Genomic DNA, 11,124 nt, shown 5'->3' with positions numbered 1-11,124 from the left:
TTCTCTTTTTCTGTGGGTTCACATTAAGAAATGAAGAAGGTTTTTGAGACCAATGGGGAGGGGGGTTCTGGGAAAGGGGACATCATTTGGAATGTAAAAAAGAATATAGAAAATAAAAATATTTTAAAAAAAGAAATAATGAGAGTGGTTATCACCATCTGGACAACTGAGTATTATCCACTGCTGCTAGCATGGTACTGTGCCAGTTACAATCTCTAGCTTTCCTGAGTGCCACTGCCACATCACCACATATCAAGTGCTGAGGCCAAAACCCAGTGAACTTTTCGAGGGACTTGACAGACACCATCAGAGATACTACCCTTCCTTGCCCTGAGAGTAAATCAAGCAGACAAAATGTGAACTTAGTGGGATATTTAACCATACATGTGTCTTCCACCCCCACATTTCTGCATTCAATCCAGGGCAGAGTTCATGCACCTCTCTCCTAGCTTTATCTTGATATACTTCCCCAGTGCCCACATATTTTATAGATTTGGGTGTAGTCAAGCAATTGCTGCCCTCAGTAAGATGTGAAGAGTATGAATGTCAAGTGGCCATGCTGTATTTGCTTCTACATGTACATTGTTGAAAATGGAGCATAAGTGAGGAGTGGGACACCAGCACTGGTTCCTGGCCTTTGTGTGCCTAGACTGGTTCACAGGGAAGTTGGAAGGACACTTTGAGATCCCCTGCAGGGACAGAGTGAGGTGCAATTGTCACTGAGAAGGCTGAGCAACACTGCTCAGGCCCCTCCTTTCAGGCAACAAACACCTTTCCTGTTTTACTCCTAAGGATCTCCTCTTGAGGCCACAGAACTTGTCTAAACATGATAAGGTCATGCAGAAATTTTTCCTAATGATACATTTTTTTTGATAATTATTTGTGCCATTGCAACTGTAGCAACTTTGTCACTTGCTAGCCATCTATTTCATACTGATGTTTCCAAGTCCTTCATGTAAAACCAAAGAAAAAAATCTTGTTTCAGATCAGGGTCGTGCTGTCCATGTACTATGTTATGTACTGTATGTTGTGAGCATTTTAATCAGGAAATTTCACATCTATATCCTTCACCTAGTACCCATCAAATTCAAGGTCACTATGCACTATTATGTCTAAAATGGCTTGAGTCAGGGCCCTTTGCTTGTATGATGGTGCTACCCCCCCCCACCCCATGCACCTTCTCCTCCCCTATTGCTTCAGCACTCCACTCCACTGGGGCATCAATCTTCCATGGGACTAAGGGCCTCCTACCTGTTGAGGCAAGGCCATTTCCTGCTATAATGTCTCCTGCTCAGGTTTGAGCTTTTGCCCTCGTTCCATTGTGGAGTGTGTATTCATCAAACCTTCCCTGTTTAACTTAATTCAGTGTTCCTGTGGTTTGTTGGGTGACCCCTGGACACCAACCCTTCCCTTCAGCAGCACCTAGGACAATGAGCCAAGGCCAGGAATGGTGATATCTTGGCCTAAAATATGTGACAAGAGGGATGGGTAATTTATCCCTTGTGATAAGGATCAAGAGTCTCCTTGGTACTGTTTAGGTCCTTGTTGGTCATATGCACCAGCTTCAAGATTACAGTTTTGATTTTCTTTGGGATCATGGTGTTCACATCATGATTTCTATAGCAGAGAGAACATTGCTAACTTGTGTTGCAGTGTATTCGTTTACATTGTAAAGCCCCAGATTGTGTTATTTACAGAATACATTTTTTTTTATGGTGTAGCTCAGACCTAGCACAGACCTTTAACCCAAGAGCTTTCTGTTTACTGTAAACAAGTACTTTATTGTCCTTTGGCTTAGTCCAAGTACACACCTTTATTGCAGGGCAAACAAATGTCAACTCCTGGGCAAGAGGCAGACCAAGGAACCAGTTGAAATGGAATCATTATAACTAAACAAAAACAGTGTGCAGAGGGATAAAGAATGCTTTCCTTCTGGGAGGTCAGCAGGTAGCAAAGTCAGCTGAGGGCTTTCCTGGACTCTCTGACCTGGCAGGTTTTCACCCCAGCATCTGGCTCCTGAGTCTTCATTGTGAAAATTAAATGACTGGCATATGTGTATTGTTTTAAATGTATTTATTAATTATTCCATTTGAATACATCTCAAATGATACACCACTTCCTGGTTATGCCTCCTACAACCCCTCAAACCACATCTTACCTTCCCCCCTCCCCTTTGCGTATATGAGGGCCTCCCCCACTTACCCTTTCCTGCCCTACAGATTCAGCATCTCGCTACCCTGGGGCATCAATCCTCCACAGGACTAAGGGCCTCTCCTCCCATTGCTGTCAGGCAGGGTCATTCTCTGCTACAATATATCTGGAGCTAAAGATCCCTCCCTGTACACTCCTCTGTTTATGGTCTACTCACTGGGAACATTGGGTGATCCTTGTAATTGATGTTGTTCTTCCAGTGGGTTTGCAATTCTTCTTGGCCCTTCAGCTTTTTCCCTAGCTTTCCCACCAGTTTCCCTGACCTCAGTCTAATGGGTGACATCAAGGGTAAGTTGCCTGCTCGACTTCCCTAAGAACCTTCACAAGAGGTTCCTGTCAGCAAACACCTCTTGACAACACCATCAGTGTCTGGTTTGGTGTCTGCAATTTTGATGGATCCCCAGGTAAGGCAGTCCCTGGATGTCCCTTCCTTCTGTCTCTGCTCCATTTGTTGTCCCTTTTCTTCCTTTGATGAGGAACATTTATGCGTTAAAATTTCAAAATGAGTGTGTGGTATCATCCCTTTAAGGGGGGGGACTCATGGTTGTTTTACTTTTTATTTACTCTTTACTTCTCTCCTATCCTCTCCAGTACCTGATACTGCCCCTTATTTCCTCCCTCACTTCTCTCTCTCCCAGGACTCCTCTACCTCAACTTCCCACCATCATCCTGATATCCTCTCAATGCAGGACTGAAGCAGCCATGCTCTGGTCTCCCTTCCTTCTAAGGTCCATAGTGTCTGTGGGTTGTATCATGGATTTTGTGAACTTTAGGGCAAATATCAACTTTTCAGTAAACACATACCATGTGTGTTCTTTTGTGTCTGGGTTACCTCACTCAGGATATTTACTTTTTCTTTTTTTTCTCCTTAATATTTTTTTCTCTCTTTTTTTAAATTGATATATTTATTTACATTTCAAATGATTTCCCCTTTTCGGGGCCCCCACTCCCCGAAAGTCCCATCAGTCCCCTTCCCTCCCCCTGTTTTCCCACTCAACCCTTCCCACTTCCCTGTTCTGATTTTGTTCTATACTGCTTCACTGAGTCTTTCCAGAACAAGGGGCCACTCTTCCTTTCTTCTTGTACCTCATTTGATGTGTGGATTATGTTTTGGGTATTCCAGTTTTCCAGGTTAATATCGCTTATTAGTGAGTGCATACCATGATTCATCTTTTGAGTCTGGGTTACCTCACTTAGTATGATGTTCTCCAGCTACTTCCATTTGCAAAAGAATTTCATGAATTCATTGTTTCTAATGGCTGAATAGTACTCCATTGTGTAGATATACCACATTTTTTGCATCCACTTTTCTGTTAAGGGATACTTGGGTTCTTTCCAACTTCTAGCAATTATAAACAGGGCTGCTATGAACATAGTTATTACATAAACCTCCTTATTACATGCTGGGGAATCTTTTGGGTATATGCCCAGGAGTGGGTTCTTTCTAGCATCTGGCAATTATAAATAGGGCTGCTATGAACATAGTAGAGCATGTATCCTTATTACTTGGTGGGGAATCCTCTGGGTATATGCCCAGGAGTGATATAGCAGGATCTTCTGGAAGTGAGGTGCCCAGTTTTCGGAGGAACCGCCAGATTGATTTCCAGAGTGGTTGTACCAATTTGCAACCCCACCAGCAGTGGAGGAGTGTTCCTCTTTCTCCACATCCTCGCCAACACCTGCTATCTACTGAATTTTTAATCTTAGCCATTCTGACTGGTGTAAGGTGAAATCTCAGGGTTGTTTTGATTTGCATTTCCCTAATGACTAATGAAGTTGAGCATTTATTAAGATGTTTCTCCGCCATCCGAAGTTCTTCAGGTGAGAATTCTTTGTCCCATTTGTCAGTTTTTGATCTTAGAGCATACGCTATTGGTGTTCTGTTCAGAAACTTTCACCCTGTACCGATGTCCTCAAGGGTCTTCCCCAGTTTCTTTTGTATTAGCTTCAGAGTGTTTGGCTTTATGTGCAGGTCCTTGATCCATTTGGATTTGAGCTTAGTACAAGGAGACAAGGATGGATCAATTCGCATTCTTGCATACTGACCTCCAGATGAACCAGCACCATTTGATGAAAAGGCTATCTTTTTTCCATTGAATGTTTTCAGCCCCTTTGTCGAGGATCAAGTGGCCATAGGTGTGTGGGTTCATTTCTGGATCTTCAATCCTGTTCCATTGATCCCCCTGACTGTCACTGTACCAATACCATGCAGTTTTTAACACTATTGCTCTGTAGTATTGCTTGAGGTCAGGGATACTGATTCCCCCAGAATTTCTTTTGTTGCTGAGAATAGTTTTAGCTATCCTGGGTTTTTTGTTATTTCAGATGAATTTGTGAATTGCTCTTTCTAACTCTGTGAAGAATTGAGTTGGGATTTTCATGGGTATTGCATTGAATCTGTATATTGCTTTTGGCAAAATGGCCATTTTAACTATATTGATCCTGCTGATCCATGAGCATGGGAGCTTTTCCCATTTTTTGAGGTCTTCTTCCATTTCCTTCTTCAGGGTCTTGAAGTACTTCTCATACAGATCTTTCACATGTTTGGTAAGAGTCACCCCAAGATACTTTATACTGTTTTTTGCTATTGTGAAGGGGGCCATTTCCCTAATTTCTTTCTCAGCCTGCTTATCCTTTGAGTATAGGAAGGCCACTGATTTGCTTGAGTTGATTTTATAACCTGCCACTTTGCTGAAGTTGTTTATCAGCTGTAGGAGTTCTCTAGTGGAGTTTTTTGGGTCACTTAGGTAGACTATCATGTCATCTGCAAATAATGATAGTTTGACTTCTTCCTTTCCAATTTGTATCCCTTTGACCTCCTTATGTTGTCGACTTGCCTGAGCTAGTACCTCAAGTACAATATTGAAAAGATAAGGAGAAAGGGGGCAGCCCTGTCTAGTCCCTGATTTTAGTGGGATTGCTTCGAGTTTCTCTCCATTTAGTTTGATGCTGGCTACCAGTTTGCTGTGTATTGCTTTAACGATGTTTAGGTATGGGCCTTGAATTCCTGTTCATTCCAAGACTTTAAGCATGAAAGGATGCTGAATTTTGTCAAATGCCTTTTCAGCATCCAATGAAATGACCATGTGGTTTTTTTTCTTTGAATTTGTTTATGTAGTGGATTGCATTGATGGATTTCCGTATATTGAACCAACCCTGCATCCCTGGGATAAAGCCTACTTGATCATGGTGGATGATCGTTTTGATGTGTTCTTGGATTCGGTTGGCAAGAATTTTATTGAGTATTTTTGCATCGATGTTCATAAGGAAGATTGGTCTGAAGTTTTCTTTCTTTGTTGGATCTTTGTGTGGTTTTGGTATCAGCGTAATTGTGGCTTCATAGAAGGAATTGGGTAGGGTTCCTTCTGTTTCTATTTTGTGGAATAGTTTGAAGAGTATTGGTGTTAGGTCTTTTTTGAAGGTCTGATAGAATTTTGCACTGAAACCATCTGGTCCTGTGCTTTTTTTGGTTGGAAGACTTTCTATGACCCCTTCTATTTCTTTAGGGGTTATGGGACTGTTTAGATGATCTATTTGGTCCTGATTTAATTTTGGTGTTTGGTATCTGTCTAGGAAATTGTCCATTTCCTCCAGATTCTCCAGTTGTGTTGAGTATAATTTTTTTGTAGTAGGATCTGATGATTTTTTGGATTTCCTCATTTTCTGTTGTAATATCTCCCTCTTCATTTCTAAATTTGTTAATTTGGATACTTTCTCTATGCCCTTTGGTCAGTCTGGCTAAGGGTTTATTTATCTTGTTGATTTTCTCAAAGAACCAGCTCCTGGACTGGTTGATTCTTTGTATGGTTTTCTTTGTTTCCACTTGATTGATTTCAGCCCTGAGTTTGATGATTTCCTGTCTTCTACTCCTCCTGGGTGAAATAGCTTCTTTTTGTTCCAGGGCTTTCAGGTGTGTCATTAAGCTGGTAGTGTATGCTCTCTCCATTTTCTTTTTGGAGGCACTCAGATCTATGAGTTTTCCTCTTAGCACTGCTTTCATTGTGTCCCAAAGATTTGGGTATGTTGTGCCTTCATTTTCATTAAATTCTAAAAAGTCTCTGAGTTTTTAATAGGGTTTTTTGGTTCTCTGGAGTCTAACTTCTTGTTTTCTTAGTATACTTTAGATGTGAGCCCTCTATTAAATGTGGGATTAGTAAAGATCTTTTCCCAATCTTTAGATTACTGTTTTGTCCTATTGACAATGTCCTTTGCTTACAGAAGCTTTGTAATTTTATGAGGTTCCATTTGTTGATAGTTGATCTGAGAACATAAATCATGGGTATTCTGTTCTGGAAGTTTGCCCTGTACTCTAGTTTGAGATGCTCTTCCCCACTTTCTCCCTGATTAGATTCAACATATCTGATTTTTATGTGGATGTACTTGATCCACTTGCACACGAGCTTTGCACAAGGAGAAAAGAATGGATCAATCTGCATTCTTCTACATGCTGACTGACAGTTGAACCAGCACCATTATGTTGAAAATGCTGTCTTTTTCCACTGAATGGTTTTAGCTTCTTTGCCAAAGATCAAGTGAACACAGATGTGTGGGTTCATTCTGGGTCTTCAGTTCTATTCCATTGATCTACCTGAGTGTCCCTGTACCAATACCAATGCAGGTTTTTCAATATTGATCAAGGTCAAGGACGGCGATTCAGTTAGAAGTTCCTTTATTGTTGAGAGTATTTTTTGCTATATTGGGTGGATTTTTTATTTCAAATTAATTTGTCAATAGCTTTTTCTAATTTCATTTTGTTGGAATTTTGATGGGGATTGCATTGAATTTTTCGACTGTAAGATTGTAAGATGGCCATTTTTACTCTGTTAATCATGCTGATCCCTGAGCTTTGGAGATTTTTTTCATCTTCTGTGTTCTATTTCTTTCTTCAGCGATTTGAAATTCTTGTCATATACATTTTTCAGTTGCTTGGTTAGTGTCACATCAATATATTTTATAATATTTGTGACTATTGTGAAGGGTGTTTCCCTTATTTCAATTTCAGCACATTTATACCTTGAGTAGAGTATAAATAGGATATTGATTTGATAAATTAATTTTACATCTAGCTACTTTGCTCATCATGTTTATCAGTTGTAGGAGCTTTGTGGTTGAATTTTTGTGGTCGCTTACATATACTATCATGATCTGAAAATAGTGATATTTTGACTTCTTCCTTTCTTTTAGTATCTTTTTGTCATCCTTTAACAAAAGGTCTTAACAACAGTCTTATTGTTCTAGGTAGCACTTCGAGTACTATTTTAAGTAGGTAGGTCCATGTCTTTTAACAGGATTGCTTTGAGTTTCTCTCCATTTAGTTTGATGTGGAGTATTGTTTTGCTGTATGCTACTTTTCTTTTTTTTTTTTTTTTTTTTTTTGTCTTTTTTTTTTATTTGATATAATTTATTTACATTTCAAATGATTTCCCCTTTTCTAGCCCCCCCCCACTCCCCGAAAGTCCCGTAAGCCCCCTTCTCTTCCCCTGTCCTCCCTCCCACCCCTTCCCAGTTCCCCGTTCTGGTTTTGCCAAATACTGTTTCACTGAGTCTTTCCAGAACCAGGGACCACTCCTGCTTTCTTCTTGTATCTCATTTGATGTGTGGATTATGTTTTGGGTATTCCAGTTTTCTAGGTTAATAACCACTTATTAGTGAGTGCATACCATGATTCACCTTTTGAGTCTGGGTTACCTCACTTAGTATGATGTTCTCTAGCTCCATCCATTTGCCTAAGAATTTCATGAATTCATTGTTTCTAATGGCTGAATAGTACTCCATTGTGTAGATATACCACATTTTTTGTATCCACTCTTCTGTTGAGGGATACCTGGGTTCTTTCCAGCATCTGGCAATTATAAATAGGGCTGCTATGAACATAGTAGAGCATGTATCCTTATTACATGGTGGGGAATCCTCTGGGTATATGCCCAGGAGTGGTATAGCAGGATCTTCTGGAAGTGAGGTGCCCAGTTTTCGGAGGAACCGCCAGACTGCTTTCCAGAGTGGTTGTACCAATTTGCAACCCCACCAGCAGTGGAGGAGTGTTCCTCTTTCTCCGCACCCTCTCCAACACCTGCTGTCTCCTGAATTTTTAATCTTAGCCATTCTGACTGGTGTAAGATGAAATCTTAGGGTTGTTTTGATTTGCATTTCCCTAATGACTAATGAAGTGGAGCATTTTTTAAGATGCTTCTCCGCCATCCGAAGTTCTTCAGGTGAGAATTCTTTGTTTAACTCTGTACCCCATTTTTTAATAGGGTTGTTCGGTTTTCTGGAGTCTAACTTCTTGAGTTCTTTATATATATTGGATATTAGCCCTCTATCTGATGTAGGATTGGTGAAGATCTTTTCCCAATTTGTTGGTTGCCGATCTGTCCTCTTGACGGTGTCCTTTGCCTTACAGAAACTCTGTAACCTTATGAGGTCCCATTTGTCAATTCTTGCTCTTAGAGCATACGCTATTGGTGTTCTGTTCAGAAACTTTCTCCCTGTACCGATGTCCTCAAGGGTCTTCCCCAGTTTCTTTTCTATTAGCTTCAGAGTGTCTGGCTTTATGTGGAGGTCCTTGATCCATTTGGATTTGAGCTTAGTACAAGGAGACAAGGATGGATCAATTCGCATTCTTCTGCATGCTGACCTCCAGTTGAACCAGCACCATTTGTTGAAAAGGCTATCTTTTTTCCATTGGATGTTTTCAGCCTCTTTGTCGAGGATCAAGTGGCCATAGGTGTGTGGGTTCATTTCTGGATCTTCAATCCTGTTCCACTGATCCTCCTGCCTGTCACTGTACCAATACCATGCAGTTTTTAACACTATTGCTCTGTAGTATTGCTTGAGGTCAGGGATACTGATTCCCCCAGATTTTCTTTTGTTGCTGAGAATAGTTTTAGCTATCCTGGGTTTTTTGTTGTTCCAGATGAATTTGATAATTGCTCTTTCTAACTCTGTGAAGAATTGAGTTGGGATTTTGATGGGTATTGCATTGAATCTGTATAGTGCTTTAGGCAAAATGGCCATTTTAACTATATTGATTCTACCGATCCATGAGCATGGGAGGTTTTCCCATTTTTTGAGGTCTTCTTCCATTTCCTTCTTCAGAGTCTTGAAGTTCTTGCCATACAGATCTTTCGCATGTTTGGTAAGAGTCACCCCAAGATACTTTATACTGTTTGTGGCTATTGTGAAGGGGGTCATTTCCCTAATTTCTTTCTCAGCCTGCTTATCCTTTGAGTATAGGAAGGCCACTGATTTGCTTGAGTTGATTTTGTAACCTGCCACTTTGCTGAAGTTGTTTATCAGCTGTAGGAGCTCTCTAGTGGAGTTCTTTGGGTCACTTAGGTAGACGATCATGTCGTCTGCAAATAATGATAGTTTGACTTCCTCCTTTCCAATTTGTATCCCTTTGACCTCCTTATGTTGTCGAATTGCCCGAGCTAGTACCTCAAGTACAATATTGAAAAGATAAGGAGAAAGGGGGCAGCCTTGTCTGGTCCCTGATTTCAGTGGGATTGCTTCAAGTTTCTCTCCGTTTAGTTTGATGCTGGCTACCGGTTTGCTGTATATTGCTTTTACTATGTTTAGGTATGGGCCTTGAATTCCTGTTCTCTCCAAGACTTTAAGCATGAAAGGATGCTGAATTTTGTCAAATGCTTTTTCAGCATCCAATGAAATGACCATATGATTTTGTTCTTTGAGTTTGTTTATGTAGTGGATTGTATTGATGGATTTCCGTATATTGAACCAACCCTGCATTCCCGGGATAAAGCCTACTTGATCATGGTGGATGATCGTTTTGATGTGTTCTTGGATTCGGTTGGCAAGAATTTTGTTGAGTATTTTTGCATCGATGTTCATAAGGGAAATTGGTCTGAAGTTCTCTTTCTTTGTTGGATCTTTGTGTGGCTTTGGTATCAGCGTAATTGTGGCTTCGTAGAAGGAATTGGGTAGTGTTCCTTCTGTTTCTATTTTGTGGAATAGTTTGAAGAGTATTGGTGTTAACTCTTCTTTGAAGGTCTGGTAGAATTCTGCACTGAAACCATCTGGTCCTGTGCTTTTTTTGGTTGGAAGACTTTCTATGACTCCTTCTATTTCTTTAGGCTTTATGGGACTGTTTAGATGGTCTAGTTGGTCCTGATTTAATTTTGGTATTTGGTATCTGTCAAGGAAATTGTCCATTTCCTCCAGATTCTCCAGTTGTGTTGAGTACAGGCTCTTTAGTAGGATCTGATGATTTTTTGGATTTCCTCAGTTTCCGTTGTTATGTCTCCCTTTTCATTTCTAAGTTTGTTAATTTGGATACTTTCTCTGTGCCCTTTGGTCAGTCTGGCTAAGGGTTTATCTATCTTGTTGATTTTCTCAAAGAACCAGCTCCTAGTTTTGTTGATTTTTTGTATGGTTCTCTTTGTTTCTACTTGATTGATTTCGGCCCTGAGTTTGATGATTTCCTGCCTTCTACTCCTCCTGGGTGAAATAGCTTCTTTTTGTTCTAGGGCTTTCAGGTGTGTCATTAAGTTGGTAATGTATGCTCTCTCCATTTTCTTTTTGGAGGCACTCAGGGCTATGAGTTTTCCTCTTAGCACTGCTTTCATTGTGTCCCATAGATTTGGGTATGTTGTGTTTTCATTTTCATTGTGTTCTAAAAAGTCTTTAATTTCTTTCTTTATTTCTTCCTTGACCAAGGTGTCATTGAGTAGAGTATTGTTCAATCTCCACGTGTTTGTGGGTTTTCTGTTGCTTCTGTTGCTATTGAAGACCACTTTTATTCCATAGTGATCAGATAGGAGGCATGGGATTAGTTCTATCTTTTTATATTTGTTGAGGTCTGTCTTGTGACCAATTATATGGTCGATTTTGGAGAAGGTACCATGAGGTGCTGAAAAAAAGGTATATTCTTTTGTTTTAGGATAGAATGTTCTA

This window comes from Apodemus sylvaticus, chromosome 2, assembly GCF_947179515.1.
Source record: "Apodemus sylvaticus chromosome 2, mApoSyl1.1, whole genome shotgun sequence".
Taxonomy (NCBI): domain Eukaryota; kingdom Metazoa; phylum Chordata; class Mammalia; order Rodentia; family Muridae; genus Apodemus; species Apodemus sylvaticus.
This window is presented reverse-complemented; position numbering follows the sequence as displayed.